The sequence below is a fragment of the Pseudoliparis swirei genome, chromosome 19 (assembly GCF_029220125.1).
Source record: "Pseudoliparis swirei isolate HS2019 ecotype Mariana Trench chromosome 19, NWPU_hadal_v1, whole genome shotgun sequence".
Lineage (NCBI taxonomy): Eukaryota > Metazoa > Chordata > Actinopteri > Perciformes > Liparidae > Pseudoliparis > Pseudoliparis swirei.
In genome coordinates this window covers 16,071,013-16,097,701 of record NC_079406.1, presented here as the reverse complement: position 1 = coordinate 16,097,701, position 26,689 = coordinate 16,071,013, and the positions used below count along the sequence as shown (strand labels likewise).

The window sequence follows — 26,689 nt, the reverse complement described above, 5'->3', positions numbered from 1 at the left end:
CTTAATGTTAAGTATTAAATATCGAATACAAGTTTTGATCAGAGAGATATGACTAAAATGGAATTTTAGAGTATCTAACTGAGGTCAGTCCTCAGTTCGATACCCCAACGACCTCTTTTTAAAGGCCCTGCGCGCCTTTCCTCCCGCAGCTTGTCCTGTTCTGCCAGTCACGCTACACTTGGGGACCTCGCTCAACCCTTCGGCATTCACCCAGCTTCCCTCCTCATCTCCTCCGACCTTCCTCTTACTGCTCCCTCATCCTCTCTCTCACTCCAGCAGACACATTAACACCACAGAGAGTTTATTTTTTCTATTTTTTTCCACAGTCATCCAGTGTCCGCTGTCTGCAGAGTGCTTGGTCACGCTGTGGCCTGTTGCAGCCACAAGCAACTCATTAAAGTCCATTCACGGCTCCAATCCCAGTTATATGATTAAAGCCCCTTGCTGCTAATTAAACTGACATTTCTCTGTGCCTGTACATTTTTCACGCATACTCTCCCGTTCTCTCACATAAACACACACTATCAATCAAGCGTATATCTACCAATCATATGTATATTGTTATTCTGCATGTATTTACCGCCTTGTTCTCTGAATAACCAGCAGTGTTATTTTCACGAGGGGTCAAACAGAGTCACGCAGAGCTTACTCGTTATCTGGTCCACTCATGTTTGTCCTAAGATGAAATATGAACGATTGTCTAAGCCTCTTTTTGCCATCACAAATGATTTGCCTCAAGTTATTCTTAACCAGTTAAAACTTTGTTTGGAACATTTTGTTAATAGCTGTTTAAATTCTCATTGGTGGCCTTGAGGCAAATGTCCAACTGGAATTTTAAAACTTTTTCTATTTATTACTTTTGAATATTGCAAGATATCTGGCATTATAAAGGTTTAGCATGATAACTTTAATAATAACAGATGTGTTTTAAAAAGGAGATGCTGATGCTGTGCATGTGGCCAACACATGTGTATCTAAAGTAATTATATACAGTAAATATTAATATTGCACCACTTACAATTTCATAGAAAGGAATTCAAGCCACATGAATTCAAATTGATGGTTTCCAAAGTGCTATAAATTCAGTTTTATTTAACTTTAACAGTGGTTACAATAGGATTGCTTAGGATCCGTTGCTTATAGAAAAAAAATAGTTATGGCCTTACTTTTCCTCCATACCATAAACATAATCACTGAGATGTGATACCACAAGAATTGATGCCACGGACAAGTTAAATGAAAATCCCAACTATTCAGACAACAACTTTACTTGAAACACCTTCACCTGCATAAATCAGACTAATACCATGAGAACACGACGCAGCGTATCTTTTGACCACTCGAGCAGCAGCGGGCACCCTGACCTGTCAGCAGGTAGCGGACTGGAGGACATATTTATTGCTCCTGCAGGGACTTTACAGAGTGGCCCCCTGGGCTCAGTTTAAAAGCATATAAAGTGTTTGGACCAATGCTCTGCATTTGTCCCCTAAGCTCAGCGGCTTAGGAGGATCGATGGCCCCCTGACACATGCTGTAGTGCAGTAATGTAATTCAGAAATATTGACCTGAGAGCTGAAATGGCAGGTATAAATCCTAAAGAAATGTCCTGTGGATAATAACAGCTAAGATGGAGGGTGGTGACAGCCTACAAGAAACTGATCAAACTGCTGACATTCGCCATGTTGCACTGAAGGTTCAGGACTCTGATAGCAGCCGGTTGACAGAGAGAAGCGAATAGAATCGACACGTCACCTAGAGAGAGACGTGCATCTTGCAGTGGTGGACGTAGCTAAGTATATTTACTTAAGTACTGTACATAAGTGCAAAAACAAAAAATGCAGACATCTTTAGCTAAAGATGTTTGCTTTTTTTCTTGTAGTCTATATATATTTATATATATATATATATATATATATATATATCTATTTCAATTCAATTCAGTTTATTTGTATAGCCCATTTTCACAAATTACAAATTTGTCTCAGAGTGCTTTACAATCTGTATATATAAAGTCATATATATATATATATAGTATATATAGTCATATATATATATATATACAGTATATATATAGTCATATATATATATATATATACAGTATATATATGCACTTTTCCTGACTTTAATTTAAATGACCTGCATGGTTCGGTGTCAGTTAGTTTTTAGGCCAATACCAAATAAATCTATACGATAAATACACGTTTCAATAGCATATGACTGACTGCTTGTCGGCCTTTGAGTTCTTTTATTTGTGTTTGTATGCATGCACATTATAAATGTCTGTATGCATTTGGGTTTGTCTTGCAGGGAATAATAATTGCTTATTGATCTCTGACTACAATGAAGCACTCTTTAATTGTGGGTCCTCTGCCGACCAACCAGACTGCAGAGGTCTTGTGTCTCTTGTTTATGACCGACTTTTATCATCCCTGTGTCCCTTTATCATTCCTTCCTCTCTTTTTACTAATTTTCTCTCTTACACAGCTTGTATACTCCTACCTCACCCCTCCGGTTTCATCTACTCTGTCCCGCTTCATGATCAGACCTAGAGACCAAAACACCAACTCTCTCTCTGGATGCCTTTTCTCTTCTTTTCCTACATTTTTTTGGGGAAAACCTGGTGTTGCAGTAATCTTCAAAGAGGTGGTTCACTGCTAAATTGCTGAAAATACACACATTAGAATATATTTAATATAAGAGTCATGCATTTTGGTAACTCACCATACAATATAGAGTCTACACAGTGTGTGTTTAGACAGATATAGATGTAAATTGGGTATACTGCTAAAATCCAGGTGACTGTTTTAACGCACATTTAATAAACTTGATACCTGAGTCAAGTGTGTCACCATGGAACAATTCATAATTCATTTTCCTGCCATTTAAATTATGTTCATGACCATTCTGTAACTCTAAGATGAGAAGTTTACAGCTGCAGCCCTTTGTGGATTGATGGGAGTAATTTAACCTCATTTTGTTTTTTGTGCTTATGGGTCCTGAACTTTTAGGTACCATTGTCCAGGACAAATATGGATCATGTCCATGTGGAATCAAGATATTGGTTTCAGTTTGAAACACACCCGATGACAATCAAAAGGTGAAATGTGCATATTCTAAAACTATTTGGGGAAACTCTTTTTTTACTGGAAATCGATTTGCATGCTTAGAAATCAGAAATAATGTGACACATAAGCACCACATCAGCCCCTTACCTACCATACCCCTGGTGTGACCGCCTTCTTAAAGGAAATTGATGCAGATGACTGGGTGTGTGTATGTGTGTGTGTGTGTGTGTGTGTGTCTGATCTGATGTTGGCTGGGAAATTATGATGCAGTAGTTTCTTTGCGAGAGAAGCATCTGACGTAGACCTTGAAATAATACTTAATAATACAATTTGACTGACTTAAAGCTGATATTGTTGGAGATGATTATCAGTGGCATGTAACCAACAAGCTTTATCTGATGCTTCTGGCTCCTTTTTAGATCTACACAACATAAACATGTTACAAATGTCAGGAAAGCAGCTACTATCTGATAAAGAGGGGGAAGCTTTATAACACGCAAGACTTTACAGATGTGTGTGTGTGATGTACATGTGTGTATTCATTCACATGCAGGGTCCAATTAGCAGCTTGCTGCCACACTGACATCTGAAGCTAACAGAAGGTGAAGTTGCAAACCCCAGGGATAAAAGACTGTCTAATGAAGGCTTAGTCCGCTGACTACCATTTAGCACTGGCCCCAGAGGATTCACACACACACACACACACACACACAAAGAGCACGCACACTTTAGAAACCTCTGTCCAAAATTGCAGGTAAATCGTGCTTGGTTTTGAATCATCTCAGCGTGGCTGAAAATGTGTGAGGTGGGAGAAAAGAGCCTGGAGAGTGTTTGATCTTTTTAAGTCCTTAACAAGGTGGTACTCAAATAGGAGAATAAAAGCTGGAGGAGAGTTAGTGAGAGATGCCTCAAGTAGAGATCAGTATAGAAACTGAGACATGTTTATAAAGTTTTATGAAATAAAATGATCATGTTTATGTGATTCACCAGCTCTGCTTGTTGCTCTGCTTGTTGCTTTCATTTCCCTTTATTGGTCCAGTTATCAAGACATCAGCTCCGATCAGAGTCCCCATGTGTGTCTTGCTTTTCTTTGATTTGTTTTTTGTCCTTTTTTTTTTTTAACTTTCTGTTTCTTTCTGATCTAACTCTCCAGGTCCTTTGCCCCTTCGTCATGTGTCAATTCCGATTGTCTCCCCTCTGATTGTTTCCACCTGTTTCCCCCCCACATGTGCTCTGCTCTTCCCCCTCCTCCTCTGTCCAAAGTGTGTTTCTCATGGTGGTTTTAACAAAGCCCAACATCAAGCATCCGAACCTTTTTGAAACTGAGTCCCGGTCCGAAAAGCGATTTTTTTTTTTTTTTCAAAGTCAGCTTTTTATTTCTTAGTACCTTGTTTAGCTCCTCACCTCTTAGGAGAGTTTTTGTTTGAATTATTAAACTCTGCTCACTGACGCCTCAGCATTTGAGTCCTGATTGGAATCCCGGCCTGACAATGTGGTTCTCAGCAGTCATTGTCTCGACAGGCACAACTCAACAACATAACTGGCCAGTGGGAAGGAAAAAGTATGCAGTACATTTCATTCCATCCATTATAAAAAAAAAAAGAAGAGATCAACACATACAACTGTGTATCAGTGGCCTGCAGTACTGTTGTTTGCTGGCTAGTGTTGGTAGCAGTGACATACTTGTCTGTTATGATAGTTATACTTCTTGGAAAAAATGTCGACACAGAGAGCAGACTGCAATAGTCAAGTATTCAATATGGAAGATGAAGCAAGTGAAGAGCCAGGCTGCTTGGATCATTTTTGCACAGGTCTGTGAGTATAAAATATTGTACAATATTATTGCTGCTGGTTTCCTTGGCGGTAGATGCTGAGAAACATTGCTTCATGAGACAAGAGTTTTGCTTTTTTACGACCGGTATTCATTTTAAACATGACTGCTTTAAAACATCACAACAGCAGCTTGTCATACATTTGATCCGTATTGTCATCAGTATTGTCCGTTTACACAGGGAGGTGTGTGTAAGGGTAAAAACAGGCTGGTCACCTCCGTACTCACTCATCCATGATTATTTTAGCAGTCCAACAGTTTTCTGTATTAAACAGTGTGTGCTTTTGGCAAAAGGACATATGGAGTTTTTCCTATCCTAAGTATGGAGACAGAAGGGATTCATCTTCTTCTCTGCAGTGGATGTTTTGTCGAAGTGAGGCCCGTAGCTCCAAAATGAGTCTGCTTCTGAGTTTATGTGGCCTTGTTACTCTTTGGGTTCATTCTCTTTTTGAGTCAACAAAATATCAAACAAAAAAAACGAAGAACTCTCCCTAGTTGTATGCATGCGGCCCCCAATAACATCATGTACGCACCAATATAATTAGATTTAGACACAGAGAAAAAAGAGCAAAACCAAGTCTGTTCTAAACCGAAGAAGTCCTGAGTTGCTGTTGGTCAAGTTAACCTGTGAACAGTTATGGGGTCGGCACTATTTCAATGTAACAGTTTCAGGTATTGGTTTTCTTTTTTAAATACTGCTACATTTCAATCAGAGGAGACTGTGGATCTATGAACATCTACAAGAAAGAGCATAATGGCTGAATGGTGGTTTGATGTTTTGAAATAAAATATTATTCTGGTTCACTATCAATTGGGTCTTATTTTTGATTATGAAATTAATATATAAAACAATGTACAACTGGGAATGTTAGGTAAACCGTCAAATCAATCAGTAAACTGTGATTACGAGAGACATTTCAGGTTATAAATGTACTGTTTGCCCTAGTTTTGTCATCCAAATGTGTTTGCCTAACACAGGGTTGTTAGGGGTAACCAAGTGATACCTGTTTAGCTTTAGTGTCCCCAGATCTACAGTATTAGTATGATCTCCAATTCTCCACCATCCCTGTCTACTGAATGATGGCCACACTATAAAAATGTGACCCAAGTTGTTATAAACCAGAGTTATTGATTACATAACTACAATAATTAGATCCCAGTTGGTGACAGATGAGTGGAGCAGAGGATGGCAAGACACATATGCAGGTTGAAGATGGAGGAAGAGGACTAAAGCGCATCATTATAATTCCCCAATGAATGTGTGGTGCAGGCGGACATGCGAGTACATATGTTGAAATCAGAGCTCTGTTTCTGGGGGGTAATCAAAGTTCAGCTTTTGGTTGCAGTCCAGCTAATCAATAATGGGAGTGTTGTAACTCTGGAACAGAGGCTGCATGAAGAGGCCCAGCGTCCCGACCACACACACACACACAAAGATCCACAGGAAGAGACAGTCGATCACCATGGCCACGTACTTCCAGTCTTCAATGATCTGTCGAGAGAGGTTACATTTTAAATGTTGCCACCGTTGTGTTGCTTGTCCTGAACTTAAGTGAACTGATTTGATTTTGTCTTTTATTTTTGCTTATGAACTTTTGTCTATGATGGTGGTAATTTCTCAAATCACATATCTGGTGATTTATTGGCCTACATTGCTCTAACATCATATAAGTGGTACTGTTCACAACTCACTGAAATAGAGCTTTGGATGGATTTGCACTGATGGCAGGTGCTTTGCCAATGTTGCTGCTGACTTTCCTCGTGCTCAACACTGTAATACATTTGACAAATTACATGCGGCGCAAAATATTGACCACTGATTTTGCCATAACTCCTACCGAAATCCACAATAATAAAGTCCTTAATTGAGCTATTCACAGAAAGATAACCATTTACTATAATGTCCAAAACACATATGATGTGGATTACACAAAGTAATCCATCGCATAGGTTATACAGACTAATCCATCCAAGGGTATTGAGGCTTGTCATAAATATATGATGATCACCAAGGTCATTAAAAACATTATACTAGAGATCTGAATGCCTGTGCCAGATTTTGAGCCAATCCATCACGTACACTTTAAGAAATTGTACTGCATTATTGAAAATGTTTGACCCGCCCTTGGAGCTAAATGGAAAGTCAGAGAATTAACAGTCATGAGGATCCATCCTCTGGGCACCATGAATATCTCTACCAAATCTAATGGCAAACCACTCAAGAGTTAGACATTTAAAGATTTCACCCAGAACCAAACATGTCAGCCTTATGGTGGCATCGGAGGGATAGTGTATCACTAAAATATGTAGGATTCATCATCTGGGGACTATGAATGTATTTACAAAATGTCATGGCAATCCATATTTGCGGAGATAATTCAGTCAGGACCAAAGTGGTTGATGCCGACCAGCAGATCAACATTTATACAGGTAGAGCACGCTAGTGTACGACGTCATATCGTCACATCTTTTGTGTCCATCCTGCCACACACGTGAAAATCTATAAATAGTAAAAAATAACAAAACAAGCAAGTAGTTTGCACATTTTTTGAGTTTTGACACATGCAGATGCACCTACCCCTTCATCATCATCCTCGCTCTTCATCTTCTCAGCGATGTCGCGCACTTCATCCACCGCATCCTCCGCGTCAATGTGGCTCTAGAGCGTCATCCTCTTCCTGAACTCTGTGTTCTCTGACAAGTCGCTAATCCTCCAGCCGTAGCGTTTGGCCGAGTCTTCGTTCACAAAGAAGGTTGAAGAGAAATCTGCCATTCCTGAAGAAACTCCCGCTCCTCCTTCCGCTCCACGCAGCATTTGGTCAGAGTATGAGCGCTGCTGGTGTTTTCTGCGGAACTTCTCGCGGATGTTTGAGCAACCGGGTCTCCGCATGAAGAGGTAAGAAGGGAGCCGGTACAGGAAGATACGCTTGACCCAAGTGGGCATGGTGTGCGTACTGGGAGACCGATGGTGCACGTTGAGCACGCAAACACTGGTGACAATGGAGAAGGTGACCAGCACCATTGAAAACATCAGGTACTTTCCAATCAGAGGCACTGCTAAAGATGTGGGGGGAACAATCTTTGAGATAAGGAGTAAAAACACAGTCAGATACAGAGAGTCATCTTCTCACCACAGTCTGATGGGAGGTAGAAGAGCAGAATAGCCAGCGACGTTATCAGGATGCAGGGATTAGGGAATGATCAGGTTGATGGTGTAGAAGAGAGGTTTCCTCTTGATTATAAAGTCATAGGTGATGTCCAGGTACTTGATGTCATTCGGGTCTTCATTCTTGCGTCCAGGCAGTGAAACAATATCCCACTCACCGCTGGGTTTGAAGTCATCACGTGAGGCAAAATCACTGAGGAGGATGAGATCAATTTCTGTGTGGTCATAGGTCCAGGAGCGAAACTTGAGGGTGCAGTTCTGCTGGTCAAAAGGGAAATCACGGACTTCGATTTTGCAGGCCGACTTGTAGATAGCTGGTGGGAGCCAGGCCACCTCGCCGTTGTTGGAGACCACGACATTGGAGTAGAAAGAGACTTCATATGTCCCATCAGCACAGAGGAGGAAAAGGGCAGGAGGGAAGCAAAAGAGGAGAGAGATCAATTCAAAGCACTCAAAGAAAAAGTGATTACTGGAAGAATTGCAACAAAAAATTTTTTAAAGACTTTCTCTGACTCAATCAAACACACATATCCACCATCTTCACATTACAGATACAAAGTAACAGGGTGAGGAAGGTGGAGTTGAACTGCTGCTCCTTTGCATTGAAAGAGGCCAACTTAGTTTGAGTATGGGATGAGGATGCCCTCTGGACGCTGTAAAGATAGTCAAGGTCACCCTGAAGCAGAACAACATGGAGGGATTATATATTCCATTTGTCCTTTGAAACTTTGGGTTTTCTTACCTTCCCCATGACAAACACATACACGAGTGAGAGGCTCCAAAACCTTACTCAAACTCTCTGATGCGTCACAGGTTGAAATCTATGTAACCATTTGTTGAATCCATTACAATCTTAAGCTTGCTCATTTTATTAGTGCAACTGATAACAGGATAACAACATAATCATTGTTGTAGCAACATCATCAACAGGCAAAGAGTTTAAATGAGTACAATAATTGACTGTGCTGACGAATGGCAGGCTGTTCTGCAGAGGTGACACATGCAACAGTTATGTTCGTTGACAGATAAAGGATGTGTGATGATCATCTCAAGGGAGGAGCGCAACCTGGGACACCTCCCAGCAACAACTGCCCCCCCCGTACCTTAAATCTGCTGAGACTGACTTTTTTCCAAGGCTGAGGGTAATGCATAATAGAGAAGTGGCCTATCAATTATAAAGTAGGTCAGGAATCTAACCATCACACTTGGTCTCTAATGCTTTGGACCTTGCTGTGAATATGCAGACAGATAAAAAATGCAGAGGCCCCACCTGCTCACGACAACCTCTAGTCCCTACACTGGGCCAGAGAGCTCGACCTGAGGCCGTAAAGTAGTGCTGATCACCTATCGTGAAGCAGTTATGCTCTTTATGTGGTGTGTAGCTGACCAGCAACCTGTGTATATAAAAGTGTAATGTCTACCACTCCTTTATACACTGTAGGGTAACAATGTTGACCAAAACACAAAAGCTACACAGAGCTAGCTCTGAGCCTGTGAAACTATCTCCTTCTTGACCTTGAATACAGAAGTTCAGAAATGTATTCAGTTTCCAGTTTACAGACACACGCATTAGCTGCTAAATATACTTAAAGTAGTATAGTACTCATCTCACAGAAAAATGGCTTGACCAATGACCGACGGACAGTCACTATTTTAGTAGCAGGTTGAGATGGAGCTATACTTTATGAACAATTAATCGAGGGATCTGCCAGTCAAAAGGCTCACAAGATAAATATGAGAGGTCAAGACCTAATGTGTGACAGTAATGCACAAGGACTCTTTTTTGACTTTCATAATAAACGTTAACTGTTAATATCATAAGTAAGTTATGTGCAAGAAACTAGAAGATGGACGAGACCCAGGTGTTGACATTCATAGGGGGCAGATGAGGCGAAAAGCCTTTGTGTTTGCCAGCCAACACCTTTCAGTGGATAAAAGCCATTGGGCTAATTTCTCCTGAAATGATGTCATTACAGCATTAACATTCTTGTGTATTGATTTTCCCTTGCAGCCATTTCATACAGCTGTAAGATCATTTTTTCAGATGTGCAAACAAAGTGAAAACATTATCACATCAATGTGTTGTGGATTCCTACTCAATGTGCACACACAATAACAGTAATGTATGGGGATGTTGTCCTTTTTCCAGAGTAATTTGAATGTGTAGTATGAGTGTTATAACACATTGATTTCTAAGTATACTTTGAGTTTAAAGGCTATAATTTGATTGCATCAATCTAGTGTACCTATCATAATCCATATTGTGAAATGCAGCCGAAACATTTGAAATGTGTCTGCTTGCTGCCGGCCAGTTGCTGTCAATAACACATGTTTTTTTACATAAATGTAAGATGTGATCTCTTAATGTGCACATCGGTTATCAAAGGTGTGACCAAATGCATTGTTGTTTTAGCAGCAGATTGTATTACTTCAATATGTCCCCGTCTTGGTTTCTCCATAAAACCTGTAATCTCTCAGCCCTTTGGAAGCATTTATTATCTTAAAAGTGGTGAAAAGTGGGATAGTAAACAAGAGATAAGAGGATAGAAGGAATAAGAGGATATGAGAAAACATTTGAGGCAAATTGGACTTTAGAACACAGTTGCTCATTGTTTGTGTTTATTTCTCTTTTAATCACTTAGTTGTATACAGAGAAACACACTTTTTTTGTGTTTCACCAAGCAGACATACTTGTTGTAGAGAACGATGTCCGGCAGCCAGATGTGTTGTGAAGGGAGCCGAATTTTCTTGATCCCCTCGTACTCTTGAGGGTCCCACATTAATCTGTAGTCATTCCATACCTGAGAGTGCACACACAAGCACACTTAACAAAATAGATGTATTCATCTTACTAAACTCTACACACTTAATATTTGGTACAAGCCCAGTGCTCACGGACTGAGCTGCTGCTGCCCATAAACATACCAGTTGGGTTGGATATACAGACACATTCACACACTTGTTGAGTGAGCCCCGATTTGGCAAGACAACACTTTTTTTTAACAGATGGACACAAACACACACAGAAAGGAGAAACCAGAGTACAAGTGGGGACACACACCTGACTGAGCCAGCAGTTGGTGGTCATGATCTGCTCCCTCTCGTTCTGAAACAGACAGATAGGGGACTCGTCCAATTAGAACAGCCTCCACCGTGTGTTGTTGAATAAAAGGAGGATATGCCTCAGTAATAACAGCGTATGTGGATTCAGATAGAGTGTGTTTCCTCACCACGTTGATCAGCTGGGCCAGAGACACCTGGATGTCGATGGTGACCTGCTGGCTGTTGTTGACAGCTGGTCTGATCAGCTTGTTGTAGCGCTCAGGGGACAACAGGTGACTCACCAGTCGTTCCTCAACCTCCGCACACAAGGCAGCTGTACATAAACATACACAGAAAACAAAATGTAGCCGGATCAGGATCTGCATTATATTAGTCCATTGTTCTTATACAGGAACAATGGAGTATGTATAGCCAGCCACATAACATGATAGTCAACAATCTGCAGGCTGGGAGTGGGATGACAACACGCTGGTTCTCTATTGTTTGGCCAATCTTAGTCCAACAAACTGTCCGATGACATATTTTTACATTAATGCTGTTGAGGCTAGTATGTATCTGAAGTCCATACCATTACAGACAGCGTGAAATTATTGAACCTGCTGGTTTGAATTATGATTCAGAATGGGAATTTCTGTCAGCTATATGATCTCTGCATGAGCAGCTGTATTTGACGTTAATCTTTGAAATTGACATGTTATCCAAAGCAAAAGAAGATTAATTTTGTCAGCATAAAAAAAAGAAAACGAATATCCCATATGTCTTTCCTCTCATCTCTTGTTTGTTAGTTTTGAGGAGAATATATTATATTGTATCCTCCTCAAAGCTTTATGGGAGATATTCCGATTTATTAGATGTTATAAAGCTACAACATCCTCTGGTTGTTATGTAATCTCATTACGTCGGACACCTTGCCAAGGATGTCAAACTACAGCACAACTACATCGCACAACTTCCCTCATGTTATCATCTCAGTGAGTGAGGATTGAGATGATACACTCATATCAGGATGACAGGATGTGTTGAGGGTTCCTCTTATTGAATAATAATAATAATTGCCATCAATGTGAGGTTTGGAGTGCACGTGTGTGTGTGTGTGTGTGTGTTTACATGGACTCATTATTGTCATATTACTGCAGAGTGCATGCATTGTTAACATGCACTACGCAATATCTACTGTGTATGTATCTAGTATTGTTTTTTTTTTAAATGAGTTGTTGAGTTGGTCACTAAATGCACCTTTACATCATGTATGTGATCTGAAACAGAGACACCCACACGCACATACACTCTTTACTCCCTTTACTCCCATTACTCCCATTACATCAAGACCTCACCGCACAAGATTTAAACATCGCTTCACAGACTACTGCTGTGGGCAAATGTGTGGATTTGTGTTTGCTTCTGTTATTGTGGGTTTTGTCATTAGAATCTCCTTAAACTAAATAATAATAACCAAGAGACAGCGATGATCAGGGATCGTGTGTAATTTCTTAAGGGAATTTCTTCAAGGATTTTCATTAATGCTCATAACAAGTTTGAGGTAGTTAAGATCAACAAAAGAAGTGATGAACTTCACATCGGTTAAATTTCTATATATTTTTCAACCATGCTTTAGACTATGTAATTGTACAGTTTGTTTTAACATCAGAGCATATGTTTACTTTTCAGGACAACTCAATCTAACTACATCACAGCTCTTTCAGATGATTCATCCCAGCATGGAAAGTTGAACTAAAGGTTGCATCAGGTTCAAGGATTAGAAACAGACCCTGACTTCTACCTACGCACGTCTGTAAGATAAGTCAGCAACTGAGATCACCCTCCACATGTGTCTGTCTAGTCACCATAACTGATTGTTTAAAACACACACACACAAAACACACAAACACACAGCCACCACAGGGCGGATGCCACTCATTTAAACAACAAAGAAGTCTGAAATGGTCACAGAGCTTTGCTGATAGTGTGTTATTTGAAACATGATGTTGCCAGACATTTTCATACATTTACATATAATATTGTTTATTTTGGCCTTTTCCTTCCACTGGTTTTCCTCATTCCATATATATGTTGTGTGTCTGTTATATGACCAAATGTAGAATGTCTCTCTTTCCTGAACCTGCCATTATAACTCAGTGCCTCTAATTGTCAGTTGGATCTGACATGTTTCAGAAAACATTTTTGGAAAATATTTTCTGAAACATGTCAGATCCAAGTGGAAATAAGAGGCACTGAGCTATAATAGCGGATGCCGGAAAGAGAGATATTCTACACTTGCTCAGTTCACATTAACCTCGAGCAGGCCTCCATTTGAAGAGGAGACTGGAAAAGACATCTGAGCAACTAGGACATGACACTGAACCTTAAGGGTGAATGTCTTAAGCGAGCTCTGACACCCAGAGCTGTGACTGTCAGGATAAGACCGAGAGAAAAAAGGAGAAGAGAGGATAACAGACACGCACACAACACACACACAACAGCAAGGAGCGAGGGATGGAACAAGCCCCAGATTACTACAACCATCTGATAAAATGAGATAGGATCATGCTGTACTAGGGTGAGGATTCTGTAAAAATCAGTGATTCAAAAATGTGTTGAATGGGATCAAAGCAAATATATGAAGCTATAGTGTAAGTTCAGTCGAAAGACCATACTCTTTATGCATAAGCCCTTAATTTATTGCTCACACATCTGCCAATCACTTCTCACGCATGCTCACTCATTATTTACTTGCTGTCACGGCTGTCAATCAGGAAATCAGCTGTTTAAATCAGCTGGTCTCCTCTATCCAATCAGCACAACGAAACAATGATATCGGTAGCCAATCCTCTTGCTGCAGTCACTTTTTTAAATAAGACTGTCTCTCTACCTTCAGTTTATTCATGTTGCTGTTACGCAACCCACCTCCGTCCATCATTCTATCAGCCTCATCGTCATCATCATCATCATCATCACTATCATCACCACCAGGTCTGGACTCCACTGGGGGATTTATCTCGTTGCCGACAGGTCAGACGGCCCTCAATTACAATCTCCCTGTTGAGTCCACGCGCTGTCAAGACTTCACCATCGCGTATCCCCTGATAACATACCTGCAAACTCATGAGGGGTGAAAAAGGTGACAACGGGGAGGGGGGGGGGGGTGCAGGTGACTTTCTTTTTTTTTGTCACCACACCACATCCACGTTGTTTGAAGCCTCAAAGCTTTTAGAACCACAACTTCAGTCATTTTATTGTTCCGACCACAAATCTAAATAATGATAATAAACAGTTTCAGAACAAAAGGTTCTCCGCTCTGACTCAGCCCTATAATGATAGTAATAACAAATATACATTGTCATTATATATAATATGGTTAAAGTCATTCATGAACCAACTTCCTTTTTTTGTTGTTGCCTGAACAGTCCTCATGGACTTCTCCCTGAATCTGTTCTGTCTCTACCTGTTTGTCACGATACTCATATTATAACTTCTATACATATTACATACCTGCCATAAATATCATGATACCCGATACCAGAATTCAATACAATACCATAAAAACAATATGGTACCATAAATACGAGACTGGTATATTTATCTATAATAGTAATAAATAAAACATCTGTATGGTTCACTTGTTACCAACTTTTTCAACACTTAACAAATGACAGTAATATTAGTATTAATACAGCCAGATATGAATGAAACTACATGGTTCCATCATAGCATTGATGATACACTATGAGGCCGTTAGTCTCTGACCAGATGATCCACAGTTCATCAGGATGAGCAGCTGTAGAGTTACAGAACTTTACAGACTGAAACATTTCACTTCTGGCATCTTTTTATTTTTTAAGCCGAAGTCGGTCTCTAAAGCTGCGCCACTTCTCTCGCTGTGAGCGCTGCGCAGTGTGCGCAGACAGCTCGACACGGAGCAGCGCGTGCGCTCTGATCGCTCTCTTAATGAAGTATCGATACTAAAAATATGCTAAATCACATCGTGTTTAACGTACGGGTACTTAGTTAGCATCGCTACACCGTGCAGCGTGACAGCAGCAGATGTAGCGGGATGACATTCAAGCTAACCTGAACCCCCAAACGCTGAAGACATCTTGACGCTGATTGGCCGAGACGCGACACGTCCCATCAAAATAAAAATGAGTCTGTGTTTTTGACCCATATGGACTAAAATTCAGGATATCGTGGCCTCTGCTGCATCAATTTGGACCATTCTTTGATTGTTCGCTCACTTTATGAATGTGCAACGTTAAATCATTGCCGAGCCCTATCATATCAGCACATGAAGGGTATTGTTGTTCATAAGCCAAATTTAACAAATCCTTAACCAGCAATGTGTTGTTTACTGCTGTGGCGTCGGCCTTTTCTCTGGCTGCTCACTGACTTCTGAAAGAGTCAACTAAGAGGGGTAGTTTTATCAGGAGGGTGGCATAAAGATGAAACCCAGCACACGTCATGTGACTAGTGGAGAGGAATGAGGAAGAGATGCATTATGGGCTGTATAGAGTAATATAAGGGTTTGACAGTAAATGCTAAAACGGTAGATGAGGCTAAAATGAGATGTGTATGGGCTCAATGTTCATAGAGACGGAGCATAGAGTCCCCCAGCAGGTCCCATCACACACCTATGCACACACACATTTACACACACTCCTCTCCGCCTTGCTGCGCTCTCTACGCCTCAATTATTCATCGCCGCTAAAATAAAAATGCCATCATCCCACAAGCAGAGCCTCAACCACAATCAAAGACTATTCTCTGAGTCTTTCAAAGCCGGATCAAATCAGCGGTCACAACTATATATCACATATAGAATTTATAAATTGTGACAAAAAAACGTTCAAACACAATGCGACACTGCTGCTGTGTTTGGGTGATGCGGATGGATGGACAGGCCGTGTTATCGGTTCAGTGTGCAGAGGGAAAGCATCCAGATTCTGCATCCTGTCGGTTATTTTTTAGGGTAATGAATTATGCAATACCTTGTCCTCTGGGGCGGCCTTTCTGAGGCCAAAACGATTTAGGATTCAGCTGTCTTTGGTTTTGCTCAGTGCACTGCTCGTAGCAGTCATGTAATGAAAGACACCCAGGTGCCACTCATAAGCATCCGGAGCCACATGGTCAAGCTCCAGGAGACATTTAGCATTTCTCAAAGTTGTAGTGTGTTACGTCCCGCCTCCCTACTCTGCGGTAGTGGCTCTTGAGGGAGACGCAACATGAAATAAAATAAGAAAACGCGAAGCACCTTACAGCCAACAAAAAGCTTTATTCGCGTAATCAAACAATGTCACTGGAGAACGGGTAAAAGAAACAAAAAGACGGAGGGGACTTGGACCAGCCACTCCAGCGGCCGTCGAACCCAGAGTCTTCCTCCGCTGCCCAACACACCACAGAACCTAACGGGCCCAACAAAGACACGAAAACAACCTATGTAACACGTCCTCCAGGAAACCCAACCAAAAGGCACAAGCGCCTCGGCACAGCGGACCCCTCCCCAGTAATGAACGCCTCTCTTCTCCTTCAGTCTCCTCCTTTACACTCGGCTGATTGGCAACGGTGAACACCCGCGCCAAGCTCGGCTGAGTGTCAACTAGGAACACCTGGAGAAGGCGGAGCCAGAGGCGGGCCAAGTGCACCTGCCCAGCAGAGAAAACAAGAGGACAACAAGAAGGGGGGGGAGTACGTAACAAGTGTTGTGATTTTTGGCATCTCCTGGGCCCTGCAGTAGTCTGGCGACCTTTCCAGGGTGTACTCCACCTTCGCCCAATGTCTCTTCTTCCCCCCTGTGACCCTGAACAGGATAAAAGGTTAAATATAATGGATAGCTGGAAGTTCTCACGGATTTTCGTTGGTTGTTTGCCCTCAAACTTTTCATTATTAGTAACAATTTGTCCTTAGTCTGTGAGGATACAACCAACTGTTCTTTTACTACAGTTGTGTTTCTTCATTTGTCATCTCCCTGGTGTGTTTCTCTTCTGATTTTCTCTTCTCGGCAGTGACTGGAACAGAAGAGAGACAATGACAGAGAGTGACAGGAGTCAGAACATCACTGAAATATGTCCCAGGTGGCTGCATGGATTTAGTCGTTCACTGTAGCTGCAAGGGTGAAGTGGCAGAGTCGCTGTCATCAATGCTTGCAGACAGAGAACAGGTGATGAGACACGAGACAACGTTAGCTATGTGTTAGAGAGAAAAGGGGGAATAAAGAGGTCAAAGAAAGGGGAGTGGGAGAGGGTTTCAACAACAAGGAGTCTCACTAAATGGGACAAAAACACATATTGTGGAAGGCTTGTTTTTGATAACTTAATATGAGATCAAATGTGCTACCTGAATTATGACTCCCTTTGAATAAACTGAAGTTTTAGTGCATTTAGAGCATTTTACATCCAAGGCGCTATAATTCTGTAGATGCGATTGACGAGAAGGAGAGTGGAAAGGTCATAAGGGCATGCTATCTAAACACACTCAATGAATGTGAGTCGACACAATGGCTGCTGGGGTTCACCCTGTTGAGTGCTGCAGCAGATCATTCACTGGCCCGTTGAGCACATGGACAGCTCCTCCGAAACTACTTCATTAGAAAATATTTCTACTGCACATAATCTAAGAGGGTTGCACTAAATTAAAGTTAAGATATAAAGAGTCCACTTAGGTCCCTGTTGCTATGATCAGAGGACATTGAAACACATTGAAGTCAGTGAGGGCCGCAGAATAATCCATTATGTGATATTACCAAATAGATGTGTGTCCGTAAAAAGAGCTAAACCATCCAACAGGGAAATACATGTGTGCAGCAATGCATCCTTCTCCAGCATACATCCCACCCATGCAAAATAAAGCAAAATCATTATAACTCCATGGGTTTTTTTATGTAAAGGATTAGTTAGTTAATTGAGGCGTGCTTTGAAATCACGCCTGGCGAACGGAAATGCCATCATACCCCCATCAGCCTGCTCTCCAGATTCACGTGTTGGCTGCAAGTTTAAATGGGACATTTTCCCAAATTAAAAAGAAAAATTTAGAGAGCATTAGCTTATCTTTTAGCTCATGGGCGGAGGGGTGGTGTTTAGCTATACAGGACTGTCTCAGAAAATTAGAATATTGTGATGAAGTTCTTTATTTTCTGTAATGCAATTAAAAAAACAAAAATGTCATGCATTCTGGATTCATTACAAATCAACTGAAATATTGCAAGCCTTTTATTCTTTTAATATTGCTGATTATGGCTTACAGCTTAAGAAAACTCTAAAATCCTATCTCATAAAATTTTAATATTTCCTCAGACCAAGTAAAAAAAAAGATTTATAACAGCTGAGTGTTTGTCAAGGCTCAGGAAACCCTTGCAGGTGTTTCGAGTTAATTAGACAATTCAAGTGATTTGTTTAATACCCTACTAGTATACTTTTTCATGATATTCTAATATTTAGAGATAGGATATTTGAGTTTTCTTAAGCTGTAAGCCATAATCAGCAATATTAAAAGAATAAAAGGCTTGCAATATTTCAGTTGATTTGTAATGAATCCAGAATGCATGACATTTTTGTTTTTTTAATTGCATTGCAGAAAATAAAGAACTTCATCACAATATTCTAATTTTCTGAGACAGTCCTGTAAAGCACATGTGGTATTAAATTAAATTCCTAACATTGCCAACACTTCCCGGACCTGTTGTATTTACATCAATGCACAGAGCCCACAGAGAGTGTGACACCGCGAGCCCCAAACGCAAAGCACAAGCCCCCTTGTCCCGTCCCGTTCCGGGAGGATTTGAAAAGATTACTCACTTACCACAGCGAGAACCAGGAGAGCCAACGCTGCTTTCACCGGGGCTGCCATCGCTTCCTCCCCTCCATTGCGACCAGCACACCAAAACTTACAGCCGGAGAGCGTTTCTCGCGTGGGTTTTCTTCTTTTCTACTCCCGATGTGAAGTAAGTAACAAATGAAACAAACAAGAGAGACGTGACTGGATTATAGCGGTTTCATTGCGAGGGATTTCGCTAGTGACAGCAGACAGCGAAGGCTTGGGGACATGGAGAGGAGCGCTGACTGCTCAGCGCGCAGAGGGGGTGGCTGGCTGCTGCCAGAGCGCACCGACTCCACCGCTGGTCCTGGAGCTGTGATTGCGCGCAGTGGAAACCGGCTGTAGAGGACAGAGCCCCCTTCATTCTTCTTGAGCGATGCAAATAACCGTTTCTTCGGGAATATGGGTCAGGGGCTAGTGGGGATACGTCTGCATCCTAAAAGCAATGGAGAGGAGCAAAGGGAGGCCAGATTTAATCCGAGCTACTTAGAGCTCGCTGTGGGGTCTGCTGGAGCTCTAAACGCACACACACACACACACACACACACACACACACACACACACACCACACACACACACACACACACACACATGCACACACTCAAATGAATTCTATGAACCCATATTTACCCATATTTTGTAAATACTTTAACTGATATCTGAAAGATCGGCAATATTACATGCAGGCCTCAAACACAGTAACAGACACACACATAAACATGCTTTTATTAAAGCACTTATGCAGACTTTACATTCCTGCTTTAACACTTGTCTTAATGTAAACAGTAATAATGTATTCAGCCTGATTAGTCTTAAATTACATTATGCTACTAGTTTAGCATTTACTTACAAAAAACGTACAACTTTATCCATCTAATGATGTCATTTTCATGTCATATGGAAGATATTTAGATTTCCAAAAAGCGTGAAGGCCTTTGAGTGAAGCTATTTATACAGCACAATATCACATATTTTCCTTGTTGGTAATTGCACAGCTTATGATACCATCTATCTATCGGCCCAAGTTTCAAGGCTTATAAATAGATACCAGCATATAGCCTCCTGAAGGGTACAATATTCACATAACAACATAATTCATTGATTAAAATAATGAATAATACACTCATTTTGAAGCCGACAATAATCATAGCCCAAAACCCAAAGTCCAAACTTTAAAAAATGTGTGATACATAAAAACTTCTTTATCTGGTCACGTTTGTTCCTCAAAAGATAAAATGCATTTGGTTTAGGCTGTTAGTCAAAGTGAGAGTTTTTCATTTGCATAATGATCCATCAATGCATTTCCTACAGCTATAATAATCAAATATCAACCAGAGCTAAATCAGTCTGTCTGCATAAACAAATTAACCAGATATCTTACACCGCTCCATATGTATGTGTAAAGTATGCGAACAGACAAACACACATTACATCATGTGTCTTCCCCTCCAGGTAAAACACACAAACACCGCCAACTCCCAACATCTGCATCTATTCCCCAACAGATGCATCATCATATTGCATATCATTTCAGTGGATGAGGTTTGTTTAGATTACTCCTCTCTAGGGAGCCGAGACACCAGCCTCCCTTTCAGCAAACCCTGTTGAGACATTGTGCCCTGGTGAAGTGGCCTATCCCATCACTGCATTATTGTTATCATAAATTCATATCACAAGGGGACATGTGTGTCCTGGACTGACAGACTGATGAGATTGAGCTTTCTAAATCCCCGACTGGTAGCCTGTCACAGCTGGTCATCGTCCTGCTCCTTTGGGGCAGGATCAGTATGATGGGACCTCTGAGAAGTGTAGTGATCCATCATGTATCGTTATGTCTTTTAAATCGTGTTGTTGCTTCATCGTTGCTTTCCTTCAGTGTTTGTCTCCTTATTTGCACTTTTGCTCCACTGTTGTTCCTTCGTTACATTTATGTGTTTGCTCTCTTCTTCACCTTCTCTGATCTCCTCCCTGTGCTCCTTCTCCCTACTCACACTCTTTCTTATTGAATCCTCTTCCTACCATGTCGCGCTCCACTCATCTCCTTTGAACCAAACAGGCGTCTCACCCCCCGCTGAGCTCCCAGTGGGTGGAGGAAAGACATCTTATCGAGGCTGAACTCAGTTCAATGTTCTGACAGCCTCCGTGCTGCTTCTGAGTGTACGTGCTGTTCCGCTACATCATGGCTGATGTTTTCTGTAACGATGTAAAGGAAGGTGGCTTTCTGTGAGACCCCAAAGTGTGCACCCACAACTTCAGGATGGTTTGGATTGCCAATGCAATGCTGTCCCTATCATACTGGGCATACCGGTCATACTGGGTTAAGCGTTCATATTAGAAATGATGTGACAAACAATTATTTCAACTGTAAAAATACAAGTACAGGCTAATCAATTTAAAACGGTCTTTTAAGGGTGTGCAGTGCTGTCCCTATGGCCTTCCTCCACAGGAAGCCTCTCGTGTCATCCTTACTGCGCGGCAAGAAGATTCAGCACTGCATATAATCCAGAGGCAACAGCAACCTGACAGACAACAAACACGGACTGTTGAAAACATTTGACAGTGTTACACAATCCAGTTGTTCTGATGACAGTCACATTTCTTGCTCAGAGATGAGTGAGGAAGATGGGGAGGAGATTTGAGGAAAAAGCAAATAATGGTAATGAAGGGAGTTCTCCGACTAAGGCATAATTACAATTATTTCACAATAATATTACAAGTTTCTTTCTAATAAATATGTGCTTTGGATACAAACATGTCATAATATCAAACTTTATCAATGTATTCATTGATTTTAGGAGGAAAATAAATCCATTACATGCTGACAGTAAAGTGAATCACTTGTTGATGACTGGATGTTTTGTTGAAGATTCCCATCATGCATGACTGAACTTTGATCTCCTCAACTCTGAGCATGCGTGCAAGGTTATGTATAATTTACACAAAACAGACAAACCACAAGCAAATCATTACTGTAATTGAATGGGTAACACATTGAGTTTCCATGTTTTTAATAGATCACTTCATTTGCAGGTCACTTCAACCAGTGTTTAGTTATTGCTTCAAAACTCCTAACACAAAAGAATAAACTGAGTGATCCTCCCTGTAGTTTATTTGACAAACAAATTCAGAAAGAAAAACAGATGTTTGGATGCACACATTTTTGAATATGTGTGTGTTTACAATATGTGTGTTTGTGTGCGTGTGCGTGCGCACGTGCGCGCACGTGTGTGTGTTCTCGTAGTTGGTTTGGTCAGGTGTGTCTTTACATTTCTAGGTGCACTTCCATGAACATGACCACTCATGAATAATGAAGTGTTCCATACTGTAGCTCTTCTCCTGGAAAGACTCAGTTTCATTATCAGTGAACCAAAGCATACTTTATGTGGAGTCCACATATAGCATTGTGGACTATATATCATACTTGGTGGATTGGTTACTCACTTGTTGCTAATTGAATTAAATAGAAGATGACAGATTTCAAATGCCTAAAACACTCATTTTGGGAAGATAATTAAATCGCAAGTATAGTGAGCTATTAATAAATATACTGATTATTCAGAAATCAATACTTGTTTTCGTCTATAAAGAAGGTTATGTTTTTGTATTTATTATTTTGGAAATCACAATTTCCAAAAGGTAAGTCTACAAATCACATGCTCCGCCAACCAAGAAAAGCAACAGAAACCATTTTCAGAACTTTCTTTAATAATCCTGTTTGGATTTAGCATATTTTCAACTAAAGATGATACACATAGGTGGATCCGTCTCCATTAGTGAATCGGTTACTCTCTCGTTGCTAATTGAATATAATAGATGGCAAGAGTAAACGTCTTTAAACAACATTTCACCTTTATTTTCTATGCCTGGATGAGTAGCACTGGTCTTCATAGAGTTCTTTGAAATTAGTATATAACATTTCTAACAGCGTTGACTTCAAAAGCCAAAGAATGGCAACAGGAAATAAAGTTTACAGATCAGCATTCACATGTAGAATCTTATCTCAATGTAGATTAAGTATCGTGCACGAGGCATCAATGTTAGTTAAAAAAGTATGAATCAGCATTTTCCTTTGCTGATTTTAAATATGATAGCAACGTGTGGTACATTTGAATACACTGAAGATTATAGCCTAATATGATTGAAATCTCCAAAACAGATGGATTGAGAGGCAAATGTGTTTTATCAAGTTCAGTTTCTGGGGTTTGCTCTTTCTGAAAAAGAAGTGATTGAATGGACTGCAACTCTCAACAGAACTCACTTCACTCCACTCTCTCATCCGTTTGAATTAAGGTTATACAATGTACTTGGTATGATTAGTCGGTCTATCCAAATTGATTGAAAAGAAGAAAAATGAAAAACAAGTCTTGAAGCAAAGAACTGTCCGAGTTCAAACCTCCAACCTCTTGTTTTCTGAGCCAATACTCAAACAAATCGGTACACTTCCGATAGGTTAAACCCAGCTGGCATCGCAGCGTAAAGAGCAAGATGTGAAGTAATTATCCACGGCAGAACACAGACGTGTGATGAGCCACATGGAATAGGTCAGAGATGGAGCATGAAAAGGTTAATGCTGTAGTCCAACGCAGCAGGAGAGACTCGTTGGCTTCACTTTGGGGCTTTTATGGTACCAGAAATGTTGAAGATCGGAAGAGAGCTTATCCCCTCGTATGACCTCATATATACCACATCGTATCAGCTGACTGTTGCCCCTTTTGTACTTGTTTGAGTTGTGACAGAGAGCTTTGAATAAAATACTCACAGCATCACAGTTCACTCTTTAGGACCCAGTAGAAAGCACACCAGCGGTTTAGCAACAAATCAATTCATTTCTATGGATTAACTATCAGGTCTAACTAAGCCATTCAGTTCAGCAATAGAAAGCAGTGTTGACCTCTGAGTATGAAATGGAGGAAGCTGAGGTGGGTTAACAACATCCACTTTTTATTGAGACAGAAGACATTAATCATTTATATATGTTAGAATGTACTGTCCCATTAGCGACCGAGCTAATGAGCTTTCTATCTGACAGTTGGCAAGAAGTTAGATTGTTATCTCATGAGCTTGGAGAGATGTTTTCCCCTCTTTAATAAAACTCTTCAAGAATATAAATGATGGACAATCCTGAGAGTTCAGTCCAGCATAGTGCAGAGAAAATAGAAAGAAGCTTTAAGAGAGCTGTGAGTGAATCACTCGAGGATGTTCCAGAAGAGCTAGCGTGTTAGCGGTTAGCTTGCAAAGGACACTAGCTCACCAAGTCGGCCAAACCCGACAAGCCTCTCAAGGAGATGTGTCGTCATATTTAGCCCAAAAAATGTCGTAACTTACTCAAAAATTCTTTAAATGAGATGATACACTCATGTCAGTATGAGTTGAGGGTGCCTCATTGAATGTGTGTGTGTGTGGGGGGGGTGCACATGTGTGTGTGTGTGTGTGTGTGTGTGTGTGTGTGTGTGTGCATGTGTGTGTGCATGTGTGTGTCTGTGTCTAACTAAGAGCTTTACATTCTGTAAAGTGTTATGTCACCATGACTCAGCACACCTGACTCGGGCTTCTGCGTGGCTAAACACCAACACCTCATCCTGAAATAACATGTCCACGAGCACACACAGACACACACACACACACACACACACACACACACACAGGTGAGGGGGCACACAAAGGAGACAGAAAGCAGAAGTTCAGATGGGCAGGTCTAAGCCCTCCTTATCGTGAAAGGAAAATGTTTCATGAAGAGATCTGAAAGAAAACTTATTTTTTAAATATATATATACACTTGTTGAGATCAATGTGATGGTAACAAGAATATTTTAAAATTTTAAAGTAAATGTAAAAAATGGTACGCCCAAAGATAAAATTGTGTGTGCTATCAAATCAATCAAATAATCAAGCAATTGAGAATGAAGATGTCAGATAATAATAATACAAAGACATAATATTCATAATAATAATTTTCTAATTAACAATTTCCAAAAGCCACATTAAAAAATATATAGTTAGATTTTCTAACCATGGAGTAGAAAATAGAGTCAGCATATTCTCTCTGCCCTGTGTGTGTTTAATATGCCATAAAGTTTGTTTAAACAAAAATAAATACATGTTGTACTCTGGGAAGTCTATAAAATGATGGCTAGAGCTCTTCTTGAAGACATCTGTCGTAACATGCAGCCTGAAGGCATGAACAACGACGACACAGCCAACACCTACACAATAAATTCCAGTGTTAAAAATTCAGTGTCAAAGTTTATTGACTCTTTCAGAGTTATTACAACACTAGCAGGAGTAAATAGCCCCGTGTTGGTGTAAATATTCATATTTAGACATGTTTGTGTAAAATACACAGTGTTAAAGTGAATTGACTGTCAGAGTCATGAGAACTAAAGCAGAGTAAAACCCCATGTTGATGACAACGTTCACTGTTACTCTGGAAAGCTCCGCCTCCTCCTTCTCCTTTCAGATTGAGTTTCATTCGGCCGTTTTAATTCTAGAAAGAATTTCTCTAAATCACTTGTATATCAAATGTTGATATTTCAGCTGAAGCATCATTTAGAATAACTCTATACTGTGTTCAACTTACACTCGAGCTGTTTTTGTGTCTTGAAATATCAAATTACAGACCCTGTCTGACTCCCTCTTTCTGTCTCGTCGATACATCCCTGGTCTCGTCCCTTTCTCTCGGTCTCTCGGTCGACAGCAAAGGTGGCAGCTGACAGCATCAAGCATGCTGAGAGAGGGAAATCCCCATGAAATAAATATGACGCACACACACACACACACACACACTTCACTCAGAGAAACAGCCTGCCTTCCTGATGCGTCCACATTTAACCGCTGCTGCGTCCTCTGGAGAGTGAAAGATACACGAGACAAAATGGGAGAAAGAAAGACTGCGTGCAAGTCTGTATACGCGCGTGTGTGTGTGTGTGCGTGTGTGTGAAGGTGTGTGTGTGCAAGTGTGAATAAGTGAAGCAGGCAGAGCTTGGTGCCCTCGCTTTCTTTTTATATGCAAGCAGGATGGAGAATCTATGTACCCTGTCATCTCGGGACAGTCTGCACCACACACACGCAGACGCACTTGCACATTAAAAGTGTGGGATGCCATGGAGGAGCGCGCCGGGAACCGCAGAGGTGTAAAAGCCTTACTTCTCTTTTTTCAAGCGACAGAGGTAGGGCAGAATGAAAAGAAAAGAAAAGAAAAACATATATTTGTAATTAATAAATGGCAGAAAGGTGGCTAATCAGGGGTTGTCAATTTGTAAAACCAAACTTTACAAAAATATGTTTTTTTCAACAAACCAGCTTCACCCCAAAAGAAGAAAACGTTTGGGAGAAACAATCAATTGAACATTGTACACTTTGATTCTGGATGTGTTTATTACTGCTGGTTACGTTGCACACATACACATGCATGCATGCGCACACACTCACACACACACAGACACACCAACCTAATTGAATCCCATATCTTGACCAACAACTCAAGAATCTTCGTCGTCATAGAGGAAACACACCAACATGTCCTCAAAAGTTAAAACATCCAATATCTCCAGCTAGATGCCCTTTACACACATCAAATGTGTTGCATTCCTTATCCCATTGCTACAACGTACATCTGTATTTGTGTCTGTTAAATTTGTGTTTTGCTTCATGTTTTCAAGGACAAAAGATACCTGAGCAGAAAGTCCTTCAGGCTCCGAGGTCACAGGCGACGTCACGGCTCGGATCTGAATGAGTCACATCTCCGTCACGTCACACTTTCCTG

The 26,689-nt window shown here is 40.8% G+C and overlaps 1 pseudogene; it reads right to left on the bottom strand.

Annotated features, from left to right (window-relative positions):
- Positions 1–5,868: 5,868 nt before the first annotated feature.
- LOC130209549 (neuronal acetylcholine receptor subunit beta-2-like) lies at positions 5,869–11,393 on the bottom strand (annotated as a pseudogene).
- Positions 11,394–26,689: the final 15,296 nt, after the last annotated feature.